Source organism: Schistocerca cancellata, chromosome 1 (assembly GCF_023864275.1).
Source record: "Schistocerca cancellata isolate TAMUIC-IGC-003103 chromosome 1, iqSchCanc2.1, whole genome shotgun sequence".
Taxonomy (NCBI): domain Eukaryota; kingdom Metazoa; phylum Arthropoda; class Insecta; order Orthoptera; family Acrididae; genus Schistocerca; species Schistocerca cancellata.
The window spans coordinates 124,494,983-124,522,004 of NC_064626.1; positions in this window are offsets into that span (position 1 = coordinate 124,494,983).

Here is a 27,022-nt window from a genome sequence, read left to right on the forward strand (position 1 = left end):
TTTGTGTGAGTGGAAATGTTGTGAAGAGTATATAGTGTTTTGTAGAGACATATTTCTTCATGAGACAAAATCTTCTTTCTGCATTCTTCATGTAGTGTTAATGTAAGTGGTTTGACATGTGGTGTGTGAGTGTTGAACAGATGTTGTATTACAGTTATCTGTAGAGAAATATACGAGTATGTATGGAGGATATGTGGTATAGATGATTCTGCCATTTTTACATCGTACATAGAGTTCTCTCTGTATCTTTTGACATAGAGTTGGATTTATTCTGTGATTGAACTTTCTCGATAATTAAGAGCTTGCACATTTGTTTCTGGAAACATGGTAACAATGTATTTTCTCCACATAGAGAGTTTTCTGTCTCACTTGTATATTGACATAATATGAATTCATATATTTATGATTATTAGGTATTTTCCCCATTTTCATTTGTATACTAATATATGCCATAATTGTATACGTCATAAATGGTAATCCGTTTCAATACCAAGGTGTCCGATACTTTAATCCATCCATGGGCATAGCATATAATGAGCTATATTAGTCATGTTTTATTAGTAATATCTTTTCATCTGGTTCAGTTATTACTTATTAATCGCAGTGTGCAACTGCATTTGTCAAATACTCTGTAGATAAGTTCATGTTCGCTCATTTAGAGAACTGTCAGTGGTAGGTGTCATCACCTAATATATATCAATTTAACGATGCACCTAATGGCTTTGTAGGTCTCAGTGACCGTCACATATCCTCCATGCCATGTTTGGTGTCAGTGTGCTGAAGTGTGTTTGGGTGCTTGTTTGTGTTGTATACAGTCATTGATTGTGAAAGTTCACCTTCTCTCTTCATGTTTGGAAATTTTCTTTCTTGAATCTTCATGTAATTTCATTTTTGGTGTTTTTAATTTTGTAATGTGTAAATACTGTGTTGTTGAGTCTGTGTCCAGTTGAGAAATTTGAAGTGTGTTTGATGATTAGTATTAATGTTGTATTTTGGAGGCATATTGCTTCATGTGCAGTTCTATTCTCTCTTGATTGTTCTAGTCATTTGTGTGAGTAGTGTGTAAAATGAGTCTAATTGGGTTTATAGTTTCGTATGTAGAGTGATGTAAAGTTGTGTTCTAATCTGTTTGTGTGAGTGGAATTGTTGTATAGAGTATATAGTGTTTTGTAGAGACATATTTCTTCATGAGACAAAATCTTCTTTCTGCATTCTTCATGTAGTGTTAATGTAAGTGGTTTGATATCTGGTATGTGAGTGTTGAACAGGTGTTGTATTACAGTGATCTGTAGAGAAATATAAGAGTATGTATGGATGATATGTGGTATAGATGATTCTGCCATTTTTACATCGTACATAGAGTTCTCTCTGTATCTTTTGACATAGTGTTGGATTTATTCTGTGATTGAACTTTCTCGGTAATTAACAGCTTGCAAATTCGATTCTGGAAACATGGTATCAATGTATTTTCTCAACATAGAGAGTTTTCTGTCACACTTGTATACTGACATAAAAGGAATTCAGATGTTTAGGTTTATTAGGTGTTTTCCCATTTTCATTTGTATACTAATATATGCCAGAATTGTAAACATCATAAATACTGATCCGTTTCAATACCGAGGTGTCCAATACTTTAATCCATCAATGAAGTTAGCATATAATGAGCTATATTAGTCATGTTTTATTAGTAATATCTTTTCATCTGTTCCAGGTATTTACTTTATTAATTGCAGTATGCAATTGCATATGTCAGATACTCTCTAGATAAGTTCATGTTCTCTCATTTAGAGAACAGTCAGTGGTAGGTGTCATCACCTAATATGTATCAATTTTACGATCCAGCTAATGGCTTTGTAGGTCTCAGTGACCGTCACATATCCTCCATGCCATGTTTTGTGTCAGTGTACTGATGTGTTTTTGGATGCTGGTTTGTGTTGTATAGAGTCATTGCTTGTGAAAGTTCACCTTCTCTCTTCATGTTTGGAAATCTTCTTTCTCGATTCTTCATGTAATTTCATATTTGGTGTTTTTAATTTTGTAATGTGTAAATACTGTGTTGTTGTGTCTGTGTCCAGTTGCGAAATTTGAAGTGTGTTTGATGATTAGCATTAATGTTGTATTTCAGAGGCATATTCCTTCATGTGCCTATGTCTTCTCTCTTGATTCATCATGTCATTCGTGTGAGTAGTGTGTAAAATGAGTGTAATTGGATTTATAGTTTCATATGTAGAGTGATGTAAAGTTGTGTTCTGATCTGTTTGTGGGAGTGGAATTATTGTGTAGAGTATATAGTGTTTTGTAGAGACCTATTTCTACATGAGACAATATCTTCTTTCTGCGTTCTTCATGTAGTGTTAATGTAAGTGGTTTGATATCTGGTATGTGAGTGTTGAACAGGTGTTGTATTACAGCTATCTGTAGAGAAATATACGAGTATGTATGGAGGATATGTGGTATAGATGGTTCTGCCATTTTTACATCGAACATAGAGTTCTCTATGTATCTGGTGACATAGAGTTGGATTTATTCTGTGATTGAACTTTCTCGATAATTAACAGCTTGCAATTTCGATTCTGGAAACATGGTAACAATGTATTTTCTCCACATAGAGAGTTTTCTGTCACACTTGTCTACCGACATAAAAGGAATTCAGATGTTTAGGTTTATTAGTTATTTTTCCATTTTCATTTATATACTAATATATGCCAGAATTGTAAACATCAAAAATGCTAATCCGTTTCAATACCGAGGTGTCCAATACTTTAATCCATCCATGAACTTAGCATGTAATCAGCTATATTAGTCATGCTTTATTAGTAATATATTTTCATCTGTTTCAGGTATTTACTTTATTAATTGCAGTATGCAATTGCATATGTCAGATACTCTCTAAATAAGTTCATGTTCGCTCATTTAGAGAACAGTCAGTGGTAGGTGTCATCACGTCATATGTATCAATTTTACGATCCAGCTAATGGCTTTTTAGGTCTCAGTGAAAGTCACATATCCTCCATGCCATGTTTTGTGTCAGTGTACCGATGTGTTTTTGGATGCTGGTTTGTGTTGTATAGAGTCATTGCTTGTAAAAGTTCACCTTCTCTCTTCATGTTTGGAAATCTTCTTTCTTGATTCTTCATGTAATTTCATTTTTGGTGTTTTTAATTTTGTAATGTGTAAATACTGTGTTGTTGTGTCTGTGTCCAGTTGCGAAATTTGAAGTGTGTTTGATGATTAGTATTAATGTTGTATTTCAGAGGCAAATTCTTCATGTGCGTGTCTTCTCTCTTGATACATTATGTCATTTGTGTGAGTAGTGTGTAAAATGAGTGTAATTGGTTTTATAGTTTCATATGTAGAGTGATGTAAAGTTGTGTTCTGATCTGTTTGTGTGAGTGGAATTGTTGTGTAGAGTATATAGTGTTTCGTAGAGACCTATTTCTACATGAGACAAAATCTTCTTTCTGCGTTCTTCATGTAGTGTTAATTTAGGTGGTTTGATATCTGGTATGTGAGTGTTGAACAGGTGTTGTATTACAGTTATCTGCAGAGAAATATACAAGTATGTATGGAGGATATGTGGTATAGATGATTCTCCCATTTTTACATCGTACATAGAGTTTTCTCTGTATCTTTTGACATGGAGTTGGATTTATTCTGTGATTGAACTTTCTCGGTAATTAACAGCTTGCACATTTGTTTCTGGAAACATGGTAACAATGTATTTTCTCCACATAGAGAGTTTTTTGTCTTACTTGTATATTGACATAATATGAATTCATATATTTATGTTTATTAGGTATTTTCCCCATTTTCTTTTGTATACTAATATATGCCATAATTGAATACATCATAAATGGTAATCCGTTTCAATACCGAGGTGTCCGATAGTTCAATCCATCCATGAACATAGCATATAATGAGCTATATTAGTCATGTTTTATTAGTAATATCTTTTCATCTGGGTCAGTTATTACTTTATTAATCGCAGTATGCTACTGCGTTTGTCAGATACTCTCTGGATAAGTTTATGTTCGCTCATTTAGAGAACAGTCTGTGGTAGGTGTCATCACCTAATATGTATGAATTTTATGATGCAGCTAATGGCTTTGTAGGTCTCAGTGACCGTCACATATCCTCCATTGCATGTTTTGTCAGTGTACTGAAGTGTGTTTGGATGCTGGTTTGTGTTGTATAGAGTCTTTGATTTTGAAAGTTCATCTTCTCTCTTCATGTTTGGAAATCTTCTTCCTTGATTCGTCATGTAATTTCATTTTTGGTGTTTTTAATTTTGTAATGTAGTAATACTGTGTTGTTGTGTCTGTGTCCAGTTGAGGAATTTGAAGTGTGTTTGATGATTAGAATTAATGTTGTATTTTGGAGACATCTTTCTTCATGTGCGGTTCTCTTCTCTCTTGATTCTTCATGTCATTTGTCTGAGTAGTGTGTAAAATGAGTGTAATTGGGTTTATAGTTTCATATGTAGAGTGATGTAAAATTGTGTTCTGATCTGTTTGTGTGAGTGGAATTGTTATATAGGGTATATGGTGTATTGTAGAGACATATTTCTTCATGAGACAAAATCTTCTTTCTGCATTCTTCATGTAGTGTTAATGTAAGTGTTTTGATATCTGGTATGTGAGTGTTGAACAGGTGTTGTGCTACAGTGATCTGTAGAGAAATATACGAGTATGTATGGAGGATATGTGGTATAGATGATTCTGCCATTTTTACATCGTACATAGAGTTCTCTCTGTATCTTTTGACATAGAGTTGGATTTATTCTGTGATTGAACTTTCTCGATAATTAAGAGCTTGCACATTTGTTTCTGGAAACATGGTAACAATGTATTTTCTCCACATAGAGAGTTTTCTGTCTCACTTGTATATTGACATAATATGAATTCATATATTTATGTTTATTAGGTATTTTCCCCATTTTCATTTGTATACTAATATATGCCATAATTGTATACGTCATAAATGGTAATCCGTTTCAATACCAAGGTGTCCGATACTTTAATCCATCCATGGGCATAGCATATAATGAGCTATATTAGTCATGTTTTATTAGTAATATCTTTTCATCTGGTTCAGTTATTACTTATTAATCGCAGTGTGCAACTGAATTTGTCAAATACTCTGTAGATAAGTTCATGTTCGCTCATTTAGAGAACTGTCAGTGGTAGGTGTCATCACCTAATATATATCAATTTAACGATGCACCTAATGGCTTTGTAGGTCTCAGTGACCGTCACATATCCTCCATGCCATGTTTGGTGTCAGTGTGCTGAAGTGTGTTTGGGTGCTTGTTTGTGTTGTATACAGCCATTGATTGTGAAAGTTCACCTTCTCTCTTCATGTTTGGAAATCTTCTTCCTTGAATCTTCATGTAATTTCATTTTTGGCGTTTTTAATTTAGTAATGTGTAAATACTGTGTTGTTGAGTCTGTGTCCAGTTGAGAAATTTGAAGTGTGTTTGATGATTAGTATTAATGTTGTATTTTGGAGGCATATTGCTTCATGTGCAGTTCTATTCTCTCTTGATTGTTCTAGTCATTTGTGTGAGTAGTGTGTAAAATGAGTGTAATTGGGTCTATAGTTTCGTATGTAGAGTGATGTAAAGTTGTGTTCTGATCTGTTTGTGTGAGTGGAATTGTTGTATAGAGTATATAGTGTTTTGTAGAGACATATTTCTTCATGAGACAAAATCTTCTTTCTGCATTCTTCATGTAGTGTTAATGTAAGTGGTTTGATATCTGGTATGTGAGTGTTGAACAGGTGTTGTATTACAGTGATCTGTAGAGAAATATACGAGTATGTATGGAGGATATGTGGTATAGATGATTCTGCCATTTTTACATCGCACATAGAGTTCTCTCTGTATCTTTTGACATAGTGTTGGATTTATTCTGTGATTGAACTTTCTCGGTAATTAACAGCTTGCAAATTCGATTCTGGAAACATGGTATCATTGTATTTTCTCAACATAGAGAGTTTTCTGTCACACTTGTATACTGACATAAAAGGAATTCAGATGTTTAGGTTTATTAGGTATTTTCCCATTTTCATTTGTATACTAATATATGCCAGAATTGTAAACATCATAAATGCTGATCCGTTTCAATACCGAGGTGTCCAATACTTTAATCCATCCATGAAGTTAGCATATAATGAGCTATATTAGTCATGTTTTATTAGTAATATCTTTTCATCTGTTCCAGGTATTTACTTTATTAATTGCAGTATGCAATTGCATATGTCAGATACTCTCTAGATAAGTTCATGTTCTCTCATTTAGAGAACAGTCAGTGGTAGGTGTCATCACCTAATATGTATCAATTTTACGATGCAGCTAATGGCTTTGTAGGTCTCAGTGACCGTCACATATCCTCCATGCCATGTTTGGTGTCAGTGTGCTGAAGTGTGTTTGGGTGCTTGTTTGTGTTGTATACAGCCATTGATTGTAAAAGTTCACCTTCTCTCTTCATGTTTGGAAATCTTCTTTCTCGATTCTTCATGTAATTTCATTTTTGGTGTTTTTAATTTTGTAATGTGTAAATACTGTGTTGTTGTGTCTGTGTCCTGTTGCGAAATTTGAAGTGTGTTTGATGATTAGCATTAATGTTGTATTTCAGAGGCATATTCCTTCATGTGCCTATGTCTTCTCTCTTGATTCATCATGTCATTCGTGTGAGTAGTGTGTAAAATGAGTGTAATTGTTTTCATAGTTTCATATGTAGAGTGATGTAAAGTTGTGTTCTGATCTGTTTGTGTGAGTGGAATTGTTGTGTAGAGTATATAGTGTTTTGTAGAGACATATTTCTTCGTGTGACAAAATCTTCTTTCTGCATTCTTCATGTAGTGTTAATGTAAGCGGTTTGATATGTGGTGTGTGAGTGTTGAACAGGTGTTGTATTACAGTTATCTGTAGAGAAATTATGAGTATGTATGGAGTATATGTGGTATAGATGGTTCTGCCATTGTTACATCGTAGATAGAGTTCTCTATGTATCTGGTGACACAGAATTGGATTTATTCTGTGATTGAACATTCTCGATAATTAACAGATTGCCCATTTGTTTCTGGAAATATGGTAACGATGTATTTTCTCCAAATAGAGAGTTTTCTGTCACACTTGTAAACTGACATAATAGGAATTCATATGTTTACGTTTATTAGGTATTTTTCCCATTTTCGTTTGTATCCTAATATATGCCATAATTGTATACATCATAAATGGTAATCCGTTTCAATACTGAGGTGTCTGATACTTTAATCCATCCATGGGCATAGCATATAATGGGGTATATTAGTCATGTTTTATTAGTAATATCTTTTCATCTGTTCCAGGTATTTACTTTATTAATTGCAGTATGCAATTGCATATGTCAGATACTCTCTAGATAAGTTCACGTTCGCTCATTTTTGAACTGTCAGTGGTAGGTGTCATCACCTAATATGTATCAATTTAACGATGCAGCTAATGGCTTTGTAGGTCTCAGTGACCGTCACATATCCTCCATGCCATGTTTGGTGTCATTGTGCTGAAGTGTGATTGGGTGCTTGTTTGTGTTGTATATAGTCATTGCTTGTGAAAGTTCACCTTCTCTCTTCATGTTTGGAAATCTTCTTTCTTGATTCTTCATGTAATTTCGTTTTTGGTGCTTTTAATTTTGTAATGTGTAAATACTGTGTTGTTGTGTCTGTGTGCAGTTGCGAAATTTGAAGTGTGTTTGATGATTAGTATTAATGTTGTATTTTGGAGGCATATTTCTTCATGTGCGGTTCTATTCTCTCTTGATTCGTCTTGTTATTTGTGTGAGTAGTGTGTGAAATGAGTGTAATTGGGTTTATTGTTTCATATGTAGAGTGATGTAAAGTTGTGTTCTGATCTGTATGTGTGAGTGGAATTGTTGTATAGAGTATATAGTGTTTTGTAGAGACATAATTCTACATGAGACAAAATCTTCTTTCTGCATTCTTCATGTAGTGTTAATGTAAGTGGTTTGATATGTGGTGGGTGAGTGTTGAACAGGTGTTGTATTACAGTTATCTGTAGAGAAATATACGAGTATGTATGGAGGATATGTGGTATAGATGGTTCTGCCATTGTTACATCGTACATAGAGTTCTCCATGTATGTGGAGAGATAGAGTTGGATTTATTCTGTGATTGAACTTTCTCGATAATTAACAGTTTGCACATTTGTTTCTGGAAACATGATAACAATGTATTTTCTCCACATAGAGAGTTTTTTGTCACACTTGTATACTGACATAATTGGAATTCATATGTTTAGGCTTATTAGGTATTTTTCCCATTTTCATTTGTATACTAATATATGCCATAATTGTATACATCATAAAAGGCAATCTGTTTCAATACCAAGGTGTCCGATTCTTTAATCCATCCATGACCTTAGAATATAATGAGCTGTATTAGTCATGTTTTATTAGTAATATCTTTTCATCTGGTTCAAGTATTTACTTTATCAATTGCAGTATGCAATTGCATATGTCAGATACTCTCTGGATAAGTTCATGTTTGCTCATTTAGAGAACAGTCAGTGGGAGGTGTCACCACCTAATATGTATCAATTTTACGATGCAGGTAATGGCTTTGTATGTCTCAGTGACCGTGACATACCCTCCATTGCATGTTTTGTGTCAGTGTACTGAAGTGTGTTTGGATGCTTGTTTGTGTTGTATAGAGTCTTTGCTTGTGAAAGTTCATCTTCTCTCTTCATGTTTGGAAATCTTCATTCTTGATTCTTCATGTAATTTCATTTTTGGTGTTTTTAATTTTGTAATGTGTAAATACTGTGTTGTTGTGTCTGTGTCCAGTTGAGGAATTTGAAGTGTGTTTGATGATTAGAATTACTGTTGTATTTCAGAGGCAAATTCTTCATGTGCGTGTCTTCTCTCTTGATTCATTATGTCATTTGTCTGAGTATTGTGTAAAATGAGTGTAATTGGGTTTATAGTTTCATATGTAGAGTGATGTAAACTTGTGTTCTGATCTGTTTGTGTGAGTGGAATAGTCGTGTAGGGTATATGGTGTATTGTGGAGACATATTTCTTCATGAGACAACATCTTTTTTCTACATTCTTCATGTAGTGTTAATGTAAGTGGTTTGATATCTGGTATGTGAGTGTTGAACAGGTGTTGTATTACAGTTATCTGTAGAGAAATATACGAGTATGTACGTAGGATATGTGGTATAGATGGTTCTGCCATTGTTACATCGTACATAGAGTTCTCTATGTATCTGGTGACAAAGAGTTGGATTTATTCTGTGATTGCACTTTCTCGATAATTAACAGCTTGCAAATTTGATTCTGGAAACAAGGTAACAATGTATTTTCGCCACATAGAGAGTTTTCTGTCACACTCGTAGGTTGACATAATAGGAATTCTGATGTTTAGGTTTATTAGGTATTTCTCCCATTTTCATTTGTGTACTAATATATGCCAGAATTTTAAACATCATAAATGCTAATCTTTTTCAATACCGAGGTGTCCGATACCTACATTGCATGTTTTGTGTCAGTGTACTGAAGTGTTTTTGGATGCTTGTTTGTGTTGTATTATCTCTTTGGTTGTGAAAGTTCATCTTCTCTCTTCATGTTTGGAAATCTTCTTTCTTGATTCTTCATGTAATTTCATTTTTGGTGTTTTTAATTTTGTATCATGTAAATACTGTGTAAGGGAGATCTGTTGTAGGAATGCATTGTGTTGTTGTGTCTGTGTCCAGTTGAGATATTTGAAATGTGTTTGATGATTAGTATTAATGTTGTATTTCGGAGGCATATTTCTTTATGTGTGGTTCTCGTCTCTCTTGATTCTTCATATCATTTGTGCTGAGTATGTGAAACATGACTGTCATTTAGTTTATAGTTTCTTATGCAGTGCTATTGTAAAGTTGTGTTCCTATCTGTCTGTGTGAGCTGATTTTTTGTATAGAGTATATATTGTTTTGTAGAGACATATTGCTTGATGTGAGTAAATCTTTTTCCTGCATTCTTCATGAGTTGTGAACGTAAGAGGTTTAACATGTGAACTGTCATTGCCGAGAAAATGCTGTATTGCAGTTTTCTGTAGAGTAACATACGAGTGCCTCAATAGGATAAATGTGCCAACAGTTTTGGTGACTAATTTTGATTATGTGTTTTGTGTAAATCTGCATGTTTTAGTTAGAAATGTTGTTAGCCTTACTTTATGCTAGTGAGCTGGTTTCATTGAATGCCCCATATATTGTTGTAAGTGGATTAATAGTTATTCTAGAGCAGAGGATTACTATGGTCTCTCAAATTAAGGTATTAAGTACTTCAGAAATGAAATTGTAACACCATTGATTAAATACTCAACAAAATTGAAAATGAAGGTTATTATCCAGAATGTTTAACAATATCTGTAGTTAGACCAGTACATAAATAAGGAGATATAGCATCAACAGGTATCTGTTGACCAATATCACTTATATCCATAATATGAAAATTAATGGAATTCTGCATGAATAAGCAGATGAATCAATATTTTGAACATAATGATATACTCTCTTCCTCACAGTATAATTTCTGATCTAGCCTTTGTACAGCCTAAACATTTGAGAGTATGCTAGCAAAAACATAAAATTGTTCTGAAAATAAAGATAACTGTGCAACATTGTTGGACCTCAGGAAAGCTTTTGATATGGTTGCCCACAATATTATCATTAAAACAAACTCTACCGCTAAGGAGTAGGAGAGACTGTGCTATGCCTAATGCAGTCATACTTGGATAATAGAAAAATGTTAATTAAGGTAAATAATCTGATGGCAGAATGTCTCCCAGTTTTAAAGGGGGTACCTCAAGGATCTTTCCTTCGACCTTTCCTTTTCATTATTTATATATATGATTCACCTGCAGTTGTATCGTGTATGTAGTGCTATATGCTGATGACACAACACTCACCACATGGGATACCAATCTTGAAAATGTGCAACACAGCATGGCAGTGGCAATGGAGAGGGGCATTACTTGGTTTGAGGCAAATGTACTGCAGAAGAATGATAGTCAAACTGAAGCTGTTGTATTCAACCTGCATGATCCCAGTCATGGTACAAAACAGTAAAATTATTAGGATTTCATATAGATAAAAAGCTCAGCTGAAATACTCATACAGGGAAGATACGTGGCAAATTGGCACGTGCCATATATCTGCTGTATCAGCTGAGGAGCAGTGTCAGTAAAGAACTTCTGTTGTATGCGTATTTTGCATTCTTCCATTCGCACCTGAGTTGTGGAATACAATAATGGGGCAATTGCGTAGGCTCAAAATTAGGGTTTAAATGGCAAAAGAAAGCCATAAGGTGCATATCGTAATTTAGCCCTTGTGAATCATGTCGAGATCAATGACAGTGCCTGGCCTGTATATTTACAACTTCCTTGTCTTCATTAAAGAGAATCTGACTTGACTTAAGGAGAACAGTTCATGACCATAACATGAGAAGTGGACATACCATTAATATGCCATATGCTAGGCTTGCAAAGAGACACAACAGCTACACATCTTGGTCCTGTCTACTTCAACAAATTACCTGAAAATGCCTACACAGTGCCAGTAAATAAATTTAAAAGTAGTCTTTCAAGGTGGATCAAAAGTAAAGTAATTTACTCTGCTCAAGAGTTCCTTGAGGATGTGACAAATGACCCACTTTGCTTATGAGAATGAATTATAAATTAACTGCAAACTATACTTATGCCACACTGTGCAACTATTTTATTACTGTTTCATGTACTTATTGTTAATTATCTGTTGGATTATTTATTTGTCATTCACTGAACTATGAAGTTCATTTATCTTGTAATTGAGCAATTAGGAAACTTCTTGTTATTTACATTTGCACAAATATATATTGCATCTGTCCTGGATTATTATATTGTAGTTAATAACATTTGTCGTGTCGATGATTATTATTGTTGTTATTATTATGTATACACTGACGACACCAATTGCATGTAAATATGCTCAATGGTGGAATAAAACATTTCTATTTGTAGTTCACTAGCTTTGAATCTTTCGGCTGTGTCATGTCATAAGTATGTACAAGAAATAAACATTGCCCAAGAAAGCTTCCCCAGGGGGACTTCATAGTTGAGTCATGTATTCCAGTTTTATTATTAGGATCTTACCTTCATTTTTATAATGTACGTTTGCACACGTCTTCTGTCATTGAGATACAAAATAAAAAAATTTGCTGCCACTCCAATTATGTGATAAGGTTCTAATGTGGATAAAATTATTCCATGATCACTGAATCAAAGGCCTTAGCCAGATGTAGAAAAGCTATTACTTTGTTTCCTTATTTTCATTATTTCACATTCTGTTACATCCATTAGGACGAAAATGAATTACTTGTTTTGGATGAAATTATTTGTGCTGTTGATTCATCAATTTTCTTTGTATGCCTTACTAAATTCCTCTTTCATAATGTTTTACTAATATTACTGGATTCACTTATCTGTTCAGTGTATTACTGTGAATTTAGTATGTTCAGAGATATCTCAAGTGTCCTACATTTTATAAATAAGATTTCCACCTCGTGGACATCTTTTATTAAAACGTATAATGGAATCATAGTTTCTCTGTCTAAATAAGATATAAATCATGAAACACTACTTGTCCAGCAAAATTTCTCTGTTTGTACATTAAAGCTCAAACATTACTTTCGTAATTCATTTGCCTGAACCAGAGGGCTGATCAGTAAAACTTATATGATATTGCAAATGTTATACTTAATCTCTTAAAATAACTTAACAACCACAACTTGTCATGGAGTAAAAAAAAACAGCAATGACAGTTCTGCATATGGGGAAATGTGATTTTATGATTTGCACATGTGGCTGCAAAATCCATTTGAACAAAACATCTAATTTTTGATGAATGGGCAATATATAATATTCTGTAATGTTGTCATTTTGGTCTTCAGACCACAGACTGATTTAATGCACCTATCCCCAGTAGTCTGTCCTGTGCACATATCTGCATGGATACTCCAGTTGCAGACCACCCTCCCTCCACCCCATCCCTCCATTCATTTTCTGCAATTAGTACATTGACAATCCCTTGATGCATCAAGATCTTCCCATATCAGTATATCTCTTTCTTTAGTCTGGTTGTGCCATAAATTTCTTTTTACCTCCATTTGATTCAGTACATTCTCATTAGTTACATGATCTACCCTTCTAATCTTTAGCTTTCTCCTGTAGGTTTACGTTTTAAAAGCTGTTATTTTCTTCTTGTCTCAACCGCTTATTATTAGAGTTTCACTTCTATACAAGGCTGCACTCCAGATAAATATGCTCAGAATAGATTTCCTAAGATTTAAATTTACACGATATTGTGGTGCTTGTGTTGTTATGAAGAACAATATAGTGTTCCTTCAGATATGCAAGTATGTCTCAAGGAAAACTTACAGCAGCAAATTCAGCTGTTATGAAACACATTAAATTTATTTGATGTTGCAAATATGAACAACTGAATGCATGAATGCATGTGTGTCCAAAGGACCATTGCATCATTCTTCTTAACAAAACATGCATTGCAATATCGTATTTCTCCGCTGATATCATTCAGTGACTTTCAATTAAAATATCCTCCCCTGTAGAGGTATTGCCACTACATAATATGTGTGTGAGTACAGCTTTAAGCACAAGATTGATGACTTATGGAAGGTTGGATCTGGGTATGAGTCCTGCACAGGAAGCCAAAGTGGTTAAGATTACCACTTACATAATGCAGAAAATCCTTGCTTGGGTTCCAGTGCACAACAGATTTCATTGTTGAGATTCCTCATACAGCTGATGGTTGTTCATAATAACATCTGTGAGTACATTTCACGTATTTAAATTTTTATTCTACATTAACAAATGTATCTTTTTTTCAGACATCCTATGTTGGTTTTGCTGTTCTGCATTTTATATCCCCTGATTGGTTATTGTCATTTATTTGTTGCTGAAGTAACACACTTTACTTCTACTTTTAGTTTTAATTCCTTTTCTAGCTCCCTCAGCAGCACCTTATTTCATTATAACACATTTAAGTGCCCTTCTTTTTATTGTTGTGCATGTGGATCTTGTAACATATTTTCAATTCATGCTATTCAACTGTTCATCAAAGTCATTTTTCCTCTGACAGAATTAGAGTTCTGTCTGCAAATGTCTGGATTTTAAATTCTTCAGCCTCAACTTAATTTCACTTTACAGATTTTTCTTTGGTTTTCTTTACTGCTTGCTCATTGTATATGCCCAATATTAAAATAAAGCACTAAAGAAGAAGGACCACACGGAACAGCAGCCAAGCTTTATAACAAACTACCTTGTGACATTAAAACGAGAAAAGATACTTCAAGAGTGGACTGAACAGATGCATGACAACTACTGTCTGCTATGATGAAAATTATCTCTGCATATGTAAACTTGTTTACCTTTTTTTTTTTACTTACTGTCATATGTAATATACATGATTAACTTTGGCTGCTTTTAATGTCTATAGAAAGTTCCAGAAATGTGACCTGTCCAGGACCTGTCCAGTATTATAATGTACTTGATGTACAAAAAGTTTAAAAGGACCAATAAACTATTTAACTTTGGCTGATAACTGACATTTTCATTTTCTATAAGAAGAGGTGTAATATGTTGAATACACACTCTCTGATGCCTTTTTTTTTTCTTTTTTTTTCCTTTTCTTTTTCTTCCGCTGCAGGCCATGTGGTTGTAATTTTGTTTTCAGAGATTGGATTATGTCAGTTTAGCGTATCACAATTATGTCCTTTCATACTTTGAGGTATTCTCTGTACTATAATTGTAACTGGGGTGTAGCTGTCTTCTACATTACATATAGTTCGTATCTTTCTTATTTGAGATTTAGCGTAAATGGCCTCTTGTTCAATCTGCCAAGAATTCCTCAATTAGAAATCATCAAAGGTATACCACCTTAAGAAACACCTCGTCCCTACCTTCCTGTTACTCTAATGGTCAAGTAGTGTCAGAATTAAGGTACATCAACATCAAAGGGACAAATCACTAAACCTTATGATTAACATTCCATATTTAGTTAATAATTTCCTACTACTGCGGGAATCTCCTTTGAGCAGCAATATTTCTGCACAATTTAAAGGCTGAAAGAAAGTGAACACTTCCTAAAAGTAATTGCAGTAATCTGACCCTGGGTAAGTTGAGCTCCACTGTCAGTATTAGCTGAGTATAAGCTTGATAATTCACCTCTTCCACATTGTCATTGTAGCCTGTGTTTGTTGTGACTTCAGTTAGGAAAAATTGTGGTGTGTAGTGTGAGAGGGAGCTATGCCACAAAAATGAAAAGCTGGGCTTTGGCTCTTTTCAATATTTGCTGCCACCTTGCATCTATCCTTTGAACTAGAACCACGTGGCATAGCTGCTGCACTTTCTGCAGCAGTTGTCCTAAATCCTTGAATGCATCCTTATGATCATTTTGAATGAGAGGAAGGGCTGTGCTACATAACGATGTCTACTATGTGAGTTGCAGATGTAGCAACATAGAACTGTTACAGATTGGTTCATCACTTATATGGGAATAACATATTGTCCCAAAATATAATTGTTGTCTCTATATCCATCTTCATTTTCAATTTTAAACTTAATTTGCATTTTGTCTCTTCATTGTAGTGAACATGTTATGTCATTCTTCTGTGTATGTAAGTTGTTGTACTTCTGGTAACAATGTTTTACAATAGTGAAAGAAATATGGATCACTGAGTATCAGAAAATGTTGGAAAGGTGGTAAAAATTCAATCATAATCTGCATAAATGAATGGCAGCAGATGTGAAGGGGAAAACAGCAGTGGACATGAATATGTGAGTGATAAAACCATAAGTAAGTAACAGTAAAGTTACAAGCTGCAGGACTAAAATATTCAGAATACAAATCTCAGAGGTCTTGCTGAGCATAAGGGCTACTGTTGGAGCTATGCTAAAAAACATGATGTAGGAGTGTTCAGAAGAAAGCCGTCATTTACTTACAAGGGAACATTGGTGACTGTAACATAACACAGAGTATGTTTTAGAAGCATTTTGAGCAATTTTTGCGTCATCACAGAAAAAGGCGTCAACAGCTAGAGGGGACAGGAAAGTGTTTAATGTTCATGGAGATTAATTAGGGATGAAAATACTGATGAAATTAAAACATCATAGCTTCGCATGTCATGTGTATAGATAAGATGTAGAAAACCTACCAGGTTGGATACTGTTCGAGGCTATATTTCAAAGTTGCAGAAATACAGATTCCATTATTCATGGAAAGACAATACAGGTTTGGCGTACGTTTCTGTGTCATCAGTCTTCTGACTTGTTTAGTATGGCCCACCATGAATTCTTCTCTTTTACCAACCTCTTCATCTCAGAGTATCATTTGCTACCTACGTCCTCAGTTATTTGCTGGATGCCCCACTCTCTGTTTTCTTGTAGAGTTTTTACTCTCTACAGCTCCCTCTAGTACCATGGAATTTATTTCCTGCTGGCTTCATGACATTCATCCTGTACCTCTTTCTTGTCAGGGTGTTCCATATATTCCTTTCCTCATCAATTTTATGGAGAACCCCCTCATTCCTTACCTTAATAGTCCACTTCAGTGTACATTGTAAATGTGAAATGTACCATTTCTGTGGTGGAGAATTCCTACAAACATGAGTTTTATGTGTAAAATGGGGAGCATATAATAAAGTTTTCAGTGCAAAATTTTTATAAGCTTCATGTTACCACATACAGACACATGTAAAACTTAGGATGAGTACAGTGCTACTCCAAACAATGATATTCCTTTGGATGCCAGGCTACATCATCTTTGATCTGACATAGCATATGTGATGTTGAGGTAAAACACAAAGGCTTGTTCCAGTAATGATTTCCAATAATCACTGCTGAGACCTATAATTCAAAGAGAGGCATTGTGCTACATAAAGGCAGGTAGTGTGTATGCAACTTGGCTTCTACATAATGCAACTCCATTTCAGGTATTATGTGCTTGTGGCCAGATGATTTTGCCTCATTCAGTTCATCAGAAAATGCATCATGTATCATAAAAGTGCAGAGTGATCCCTCAAATATTCATTATAAAAGAAAGTTGATTTTTTTCAGATCTTGCCCTGGACAAAAAACAAAATGCAATACCGTGTTTGGTGTGTACTCTTATTTTCAAAGGACTCTATGACACCATTCATCACTATTTTCCTTTTTCCTGGATGTACCTGTTTATGCACTGACCAAGATTCTGACACAATGAAAAAATAAATCTGAAAAACAGATCATATATACACAGCTGACCATTGCTGTGAAGTTGTGAAAAATGCTAGAGTCATAAACCCATTTAAGGTCATTCCAATGACAACAGAAAATTTCAGGGATTTTCAGTAGCTGAACAATAAAATAGTTAGAAGTTGTGTTGTAGGAAATGATGTTACCGTTAATAGTAGGAAAATTGGTGCTCCAAAATTTGATAGACAACGGAAGAATGACATGGACTGGAATGCTTCAAAAAAGTGCCAGGTCATTGCTCCAAAACCAGGATAGACCCAGTGGCTGATTATCCTGATATGACTCAACTTCTTTAGGACATATTCTATCCACACAGAAGACCTGATCAACCCTGAAGTTAAAAGACCTTGTTCCACTAATTCCATACATTTCCTTATTTTTTCTTGGCATTTAATGAAATAATTTTTTTGTTGAAATGGAAGCCTGATAACATGATTTATGGTTGGCTGACAGTATGTCAACCAGGATAACACTTTTTGATATGTGTGTTTAACTTTTTTTAAATGCTTGTATTTGTTGTGGCATACAGTGTTGTAATCATTCCTATTTACATTAAACTTTAAATTTTTCGTTTTGCACAATGAATGTGAGAAAAAGTTAAGAAGGAAGAAGTTAACCCTTTATTGTACAAATAAGATCTTAATACAATGTTTTAGAAAACCCAATTTATTTCCATTTCTTCTCAAAGTAACATAGTTCCCTCTCTCACTAGGCTCCTCACTTCACAGAGTATTTCTGAAATGTTTACTTTTTCAGGAACCATCTGCACTCTTATCAAGTCCTATGTTAATTCACCTTAAGGTATTGTGGTTGGTCATAATATTGGAAAACATATACATGTATATATTATGTGTTTACCTTGTTTCATAATTTTCATTCAGTCTTAGAGTACACATACCCTAGATGACTTGGACCAGCAACTTTGCTGTGCATTGACTATTGATCTTCATTATTATCAATACTGAACTTTAAATGAAATAAAGACAAAATTAGACATACACAGGTAGTGAATTGTAAGGAATGACTAACTAGTAAGTAGCATATCAACTTTACAGGATCAGGAGTGGAATTATCAACAATCTCATTTCATGACTGCAGCTATACTAGCATATGGCCATGGGAACAGTTAATAGGTAATTATCTTCTCAAGCAAAGAAAAAGGAGTGGAGGAGGCAGTGAAGAAGTAGGACTTTGTGATTGAGTCACTAAATTTTTGTAAAAAAAAATAAAATAAAAAAATAAAAATAAAAAAACTGCAGTGGTGTGTGTGTGTGTGTGTGTGTGTGTGTGTGTGTGTGTGTGTGTGTGTTTTACAGTGGTGTTTTTGTTAGCTGAGATTTAGTGAAAAACAAACTTTCACATATGTAAAGAAGGCATATGCTTTATTAAATATGACACAGTGCACATCAGTGTTTGAGGGAGACTAGACTTGTAAACACTGACAACCACTGAATACAAAAGTACAGGCTTCAGTTACTAAACAATACCAAAGATGTAAAATACATCAACACTGCAGCATTACATTGGGTCATTGCAAATTTTTATCATTGATTTGGGTATGAGACCATCTGCAGGAAATGTCTATTACATCAGCAGAGAAAGAGACTTTACGTGTCCTGTAGCTATAATAAGAAATTAAACACACTAAATGTAATACTGACCGTTTGGGAAGAACTGACCTGTTAGCTTGGCTATCTCCTGTGGTACAGTTGCAAACAGTTGGCAGACGTGGAGCCCTAACCTGCCTGTTTCACAGTTGCAACAAGAAGAAGCTGATGCACAATAATAATATTGCTGTCTCTTCTTAATACATTCTAAAATAAAAAAAATATAAATGATTTCAACAGTCTCATTGATAATGCACTTCATATAATTATACAGAATGAAATACAGAAAGTCATTTCTGTTGCAAGAATGTATAATAAATTAACCATAAATTGTTATTTAGGAATGATACTATTGATATTGCCAAGTAACTGAGCCTTGAAATACCAAATACCCTGAAAATGTAGCTTCAATTTTGTTAATGAACACGTATGAGTATATCTGTGACATGGAGTTTGGTTCAGTATGCACTACAGTATTGTGCCTTATGTGACTAAAATCTGGAATGGCTTCTGCTATCACAAATCTTACAACTGTGAAAATTACACAGTCAATTTTGTCAGTGTAAGAAAGGCAAACCCTTTAACCTCCAGACATTTTTGTGTAATGTACAGAGAAAAGTCAATCAATAGTGGTGATTATTTCAAAACTGCTTACTTCATAGTAGATTACAATTACCATTTTTGGGACAGGAAAAGCATATTTAGGGAGTGAATCACAACGATCATTTCAACAGTGCACAGTGAAATATTGTAAAAGTTATGAATACCAGTTGAAAGCAAGTCACATGGCCTATTAAGTCCTTGCATGGTTTTGCTGTGTAATAATTTTTGTTCACATAATGCCACAAGAAATGAAATAAAGCTTGGTAAGTTTGAATAGATGTTGTTGGCCATCTTCTGTACACCATTAACCCTTTAACTGCTATGGACGTGTTAATGCATATGCCTTTGTACCTGTCCCTGTGTGCTCTGAATGTGTTTACGTACAGCACCAGTCCTTCTACCTGGTACTCTGAATGTGTCTACATGTAGACACGTTCAGAGTACAACATAGAAGGACTGGTGGCTCGTGTAAAGATGTTCGGAGCACACAGGGACAGGTACAAAGGCAAGTGCGTTAACACATCCAGAGCTGTTAAAGTTTTAATTTGGTAACCAGTGATTACTACTTCTTCCACTATACATGGAAAAAAGTAGCTTTTGTCACAGCATTTTAGTAATGGTGAGGACATTTCAGACATCACTGAATAACGGTGAAGTTGATCAGTGGTGTAGCTCTGTGATGGTGGGACACGGAGGATTTTTGACATTGTGATGTGTTTTTTTATACTGCAATAAATGGTGATAGGAAGCAGTTTAAGGTTGTAAATTTAATACATATATAGTGAAGATTCTATGTATGTGTTAGCATTTTCTTAGTAACCATCTACATCTACATTTATACTCCGCAAGCCACCCAACGGTGTGTGGCGGAGGGCACTTTACGTGCCACTGTCATTACCTCCCTTTCCTGTTCCAGTCGCGTATGGTTCGCGGGAAGAACGACTGTCTGAAAGCCTCCGTGCACACTCTAATCTCTCTAATTTTACATTCGTGATCTCCTCGGGAGGTATAAGTAGGGGGAAGCAATGTATTCGATACCTCATCCAGAAACGCACCCTCTCGAAACCTGGCGAGCAAGCTACACCGCGATGCAGAGCGCCTTTCTTGCAGAGTCTGCCACTTGAGTTTGTTAAACATCTCCGTAACGCTATCACGGTTACCAAATAACCCTGTGACGAAACGCACCGCTCTTCTTTGGATCTTCTCTATCTCCTCCGTCAACCCGATCTGGTACGGATCCCACACTGATGAGCAATACTCAAGTATAGGTCGAACGAGTGTTTTGTAAGCCACTTCCTTTGTTGATGGACTTCATTTTCTAAGGACTCTCCCAATAAATCTCAACCTGGTACCCGCTTTACCAACAATTAATTTTATATGATCATTCCACTTCAAATCGTTCTGCACGCATACTCCCAGATATTTTTTTTTTACAGATTTAACTGCTACCAGTGTTTGTTCTGCTATCATATAATCATACAATAAAGGATCCTTCTATCTATGTATTCGCAATACATTACATTTGTCTATGTTAAGGGTCAGTTGCCACTCCCTGCACCAAGTGCCTATCCGCTGCAGATCTTCCTGCATTTCGCTACAATTTTCTAATGCTGCAACTTCTCTGTATATTACAGCATCATCCGCGAAAAGCCGCATGGAAATTCCGACACTATCTACTAGGTCATTTATATATATTGTGAAAAGCAATGGTCCCATAACACTCCCCTGTGGCACGCCAGAAGTTACTTTAACGTCTGTAGACATCTTTCCATTGATAACAACATGCTGTGTTCTGTTTGCTAAAAACTGTTCAATCCAGCCACACAGCTGGTCTGATATTCCGTAGGCTCTTACTTTGTTGATCAGGCGACAGTGCGGAACTGTATCGAATGCCTTCCGGAAGTCAAGAAAAATAGCATCTACCTGGGAGCCTGTATCTAATATTTTCTGGGTCTCATGAACAAATAAAGCGAGTTGGGTCTCACACGATCGCTGTTTCCGGAATCCATGTTGATTCCTACATAGTAGATTCTGGGTTTCCAAAAACGACATGATACTCGAGCAAAAAACATGTTCTAAAATTCTACAATAGATCGACTTCAGAGATATAGGTCTATAGTTTTGCACATCTGCTCGATGACCCTTCTTGAAGACTGGGACTACCTGTGCTCTTTTCCAATCATTTGGAACCTTCCGTTCCTCTAGAGACTTGGGGTACACGGCTGTTAGAAGGGGGGCAAGTTCTTTCGCTTACTCTGTGTAGAATCAAATTGGTATCCCGTCAGGTCCAGTGGACTTTCCTCTGTTGAGTGATTCCAGTTGCTTTTCTATTCCTTGGACACTTATTTCGATGTCAGCCATTTTTTCGTTTGTGCGAGGATTTAGAGAAGGAACTGCAGTGCGGTCCTCCTCTGTGAAACAGCTTTGGAAAAATGTGTTTAGTATTTCAGCTTTACGCGTGTCATCCTCTGTTTCAATGCCTTCATCATCCCGGAGTGCCTGGATATGCTGTTTCGAGCCACTTACTGATTTAACGTAAGACCAGAACTTCCTAGGATTTTCTGTCAAGTCGGTACATAGAATTTTACTTTTGAATTCACTGAACGCTTCACGCATAGCCCTCCTTACGCTAACTTTGACATCGTTTAGCTTCTGTTTGTCTGAGAGGCTTTGGCTGCGTTTAAACTTGCAGTGAAGCTCTCTTTGCTTTCGCAGTAGTTTCCTAACTTCGTTGTTGTACCACGGTGGGTTTTTCCCGTCCCTCAGTTTTACTCGGCACGTACCTGTCTAAAACGCATTTTACGATTGCCATGAACTTTTTCCATAAACACTCAACATTGTCAGTGTAGGAACAGAAATTTTCGTTTTGATCTGTTAGGTAGTCTGAAATCTGCCTTCTATTACTCTTGCTAAACAGATAAACCTTCCTCCCTTTTTTTTATATTCCTATTAACTTCCATATTCAGGGATGCTGCAACGGCCTTATGATCACCGATTCCCTGTTCTGCACATACAGAGTCGAAAAGTTTGGGTCTGTTTGTTATCAGTAGGTCCAAGATGTTATCTCCACGAGTTGGTTCTCTGTTTAATTGCTCGAGGTAATTTTCGGATAGTGCACTCAGTATAATGTCACTCGATGCTCTGTCCCTACCACCCGTCCTAAACATCTGAATGTCCCATTCTATATCTGGTAAATTGAAATCTCCACCTAAGACTATAACATGCTGAGAAAATTTATGTGAAATGTATTCCAAATTTTCTCTTAGTTGTTCTGCCACTAATGCTGCTGAGTCGGGAGGTCGATAAAAGGAGCCAATTATTAACCTAGCTCGGTTGTGGAGTGTAACCTCCACCCATAATAATTCACAGGAGCTATCCACTTCTACTTCACTACAGGATAAACTACTACTAACAGCGACGAACACTCCACCACCAGTTGCATGCAATCTATCCTTTCTAAACACCGTCTGTGCATTTGTAAAAATTTCAGCAGAATTTATCTCTGGCTTCAGCCAGCTTTCTGTACCTATAACGATTTCAGCTTTGGTGCTTTCTATCAGCGCTTAAAGTTCCGGAACTTTACCAACGCAGCTTCGACAGTTTACAATTACAATACCGATTGCTGCTTGGTCCACGCATGTCCTGACTTTGTTGACCAAGTAGAACTTAGACACAACCACATTAATGGATAGTACAAAATACACAGTTGTGGAACTAAATTAAAGCTGGAAGAACCTGTACAAGATACAGAAATTGCCCAGGACACTATCTCCCAATAGGCAGATGACCTGGTTATTAAGACCATATCAGATGAAAAATGAGAATAAATAATTTATGTGGATGGTAGCTTCAGGATATTTATTTTTGACTGACATGTTTTGAGTTCCATGAGCCAGCAGGCTCAGGTAGAACAGAATGGTTGAGAAATCATCAGTGAAGAATACTACCAGTTCATTTGGACATGTGTAATACAGGTAATCAGCAGTGATTTTGAAGAGACACAATTGTCATTTGTCTGAAGTTTTTAAGGAAAGCCATGTAAAATTAAATATGGATGGCCAGTTAGCAATTTATATTGTCCTCCCCAGTACTGTTCTTCCTTGCAGGTCTTTTTCTGTTCATCTTTTACCTCTCAAGGCATATTTTATTGTTATGTAAATTTAAGGTGGAGCAAGGTGAAAGGAAAGGAAAGGGGAAGAACTGATGGTATCAGCAGCATCAGGACTTTATGCAGAATCAGCAGCAATGAGCGAAAATGTGGGGTAGACTGGCACTCAAACATGGGATCTCCTGCTTACTAGGCAGTTACATTAATCACTGCACCATCTGGACACAGCATTTATTTCAAATGAGGGAACTTTCTCGTTGTGCTCCCCAGCCCACACAGTGCTATCTATCTGTAGTCCCTTTCTGTGTCCTTTGTGCTCACTAAGTTTAGATTCCCACAGGAGGTCAAACATAAATGTGCATTCTCACCAAAGATTGTGGATAATATCCTACCTCCTGTGGAAAATTAGTGAGTCTGGAGGACATGAACAGGGATTGCAGATACATGATGCTGGGTGGGAATGTGCATTTGCCAGGGAATGTAGCAAGATAGTTGATGCATTTGTGATGAACACTGTGTCTGGTTGTTGCAGTGGTTAATGCCACTGCATAGTAAGCAGGAGGTCCTGGGTTCAATGTACAGTCCAACACACATTTTCATGCATCACTGCAATTCCACATAAATTCCCAATGCAGACCCTTTCTGCATTTCCTCCTGTTGCCTTTCCTTTCTCCCCCCTCCACCATCAGTATACATACTAAGTATCTTAACCACAGATTCTGCACGGTATCTACTCTTTACAATATATCCCGAAGAACAGATACCACACATCCGTATAAAATTATTTTATTGTGGTTTTTTTGACTGCTTCTATTCTACTTTCCACTTTATACTTCTACTTTTTCTTTTGGCGACTGATATTTTTGTACATCATTCTTATTTTCAGTTTCCATGTCTCCTTTGCATTTAGAATTGACAATATCATTTGGCAATTTTGCATTCAGAAGCTTAGCAGAAGTTGCAAAAAGAGGACAGATGTGTCCATTATGAGCAACTCATTATTTCCGGGCACCTTTCTTCTTGTGTCAAACAAAAATTCTCCAGTTCTTTGACCAGGTTTTGGAAACAGATGGAGAAAATAATCATCGATCAAGGACACGAGACCAAGGGGGAGAACAGTTAGCAGGTGGGCAGAGAGAATAAAGGTCTGGTGTACTACATCAGCAAGCTCTAAGAGAAGCTGGTAAGCATCCAGGATTTAAAGTTTGATTTACAGGGTCACAACGCCTTGTGACAATGATGATGACATTCTTGACGAAGCTTTACTTAATGTACAAGACGTTATGCACATAACTGAGCCTTCTTACAATGAGATTTGTGCTGTTTGTGATTTTTAACGTACTATTTTTTTAATTTGTGTTGTTTTTAGTAGTTATGAAACAAGATAGCGATCAAGACTATTAGTTTACGATGATTTTGAAGCATTTTCGTTCATATCACTTACAAAGGCAGATGAAGGGAAAGGCTATGAACGTGGCAGATAGTTCCAATTGCCAGTATCAAAAATTGGCAGTATTAATTACATATGAAACTTACGTGTAGTTACTTGGGATAAAACCAATCATATAAAAGTTCAGATGTAAGTGTACTCTGTTAGACACATCAACTTTTAGATACTAGATGTAAGTTAAGTTACTGACAGGTATCGTTTGCGAGTAGGAGTCTGTGTTGCAAGCGGACAAGCTCTCCATCTGTCTCCATTACTTTTAATAATAGATTTATTGCAGACAAACTGGCCATTTTGTGCGCGAATTACAGGAATTATTCTCTATTCACTATTATTATTCTTAGTCACTGCAGAATTTGACCAGCGATTCTGTTCTCAGCCTACAGATTAACACATGATATCACTCACACTGGTCACTGCACATGGCACATATGCAGCTCCTGCTGGGCTCATGAAAAATCTCGGTGTTGCACAGTTTGTGGTGAAATCCATGCACGTAGGGTCTTGTCACTATGTGGCGGAGTTCGTATCCTCCCTGCGTCCATTCACAGTTTGTCATGGCGTCTGTCACATAGAAATGCTTCCATATCTTGCGTTTCTTCTCATGTGGTTCCGTCAATAAGACCTAGTAGGCTTTCGTCTCTGGTAGTAAGTGCTTCAGCCGCATTTCTCCTATGAAGAAGGGATCCCTGGCCAGTTCATACACAAGCCACATGAGTGTGTATTTGGAGAGACATAGCACCCTTTTTAAGTAAGTAGCCTTCAGCTTCTCTATTTTTTCGATGTCTGTCTTCTTGAGATGAATCCACATGTTTTCCAATCTGTAAATTGCAACAGGTTCAATTTTTACGTTCAAACAGTCATAGGGCTGTTTACAGGGAGAGTTTGCCTATCGACTTGATATCATTTATGGCTCTCGTTGCAGTGCTGGCTCTGTAGTTTATGTGGCATGTGAATACTGTTCCCTGTGACTGAAGGGTAACTCCTAGGTACGTAAAACTGATGACTGACTTTAGTGGTGTCTCTCCAACGTAGAAAGTGCCAGGTTTTCCTCCTCTTCTGAATGTCACGGAGACGGTCTTCTCTTCATTCAAGGATAGGTCGTGTTAGCGCCTGAGTGATCGGAATGCCACCAGAGAGTGGCAACATCACAACTGTCAGCTACCAGTCATAGAGAGAGGAATACAATGAGGACCACCACACCCTCACCAGCGGAAGTGGCCAATCATAGAGAGAGAGGTTCAAATAGGAATGTCACGCTGCCGCTGGCGGAGGTCGAGGAAGAAAAAGAAGAAGAAAACGAGGGCTACACTTCAGTCAAAAGGGGAAGACGTAGGAAACGACATCAAGACAGGAGAGAAAACAATGAACGTCCCTTTGTGTTAGGGACAATGCACCCAACAGGGTTAGGCTTCGAGCAGGAGAGCGAACCACCTGACTTTATGTGGGCCAACCCCTTCAGGACACCACAAAGGAGGAAATCGTCAGACACCTCAATGGACTGGAAATAACAGGAGAAATTGAGTTCGATGAGCTGGAAACAAAGGGCCACCTAATGGCCTTCAAAATTGGGGTGGCTTTTGACTGCCGCGAACAAGCCATACAGCCAGAACTGTGGCCAATAGGAGTGCCGGTGAGACAGTAACTTTTTTGGAGTAAGGGACCTGAAGCCCCCAGGTTGTAATACCATTCACAAGAAACTCAGATTCAAAACATTAAACTGGAATATTGAAGGCCTTATCACAGCAGTAGCATGCGTTCAAGATAATTTCTTTAGACCTTGTGATATAGTGTTCCTGACGGAAACATTCCTTACAAAAGACAGTAACAAAGTAAACATACATTACGCGATCAATGTTGTGGCGGAACAATGCCCAAAGGACAGACCTAAGGGCGGCATCACATGTCTCATCATGAAAATTTTCT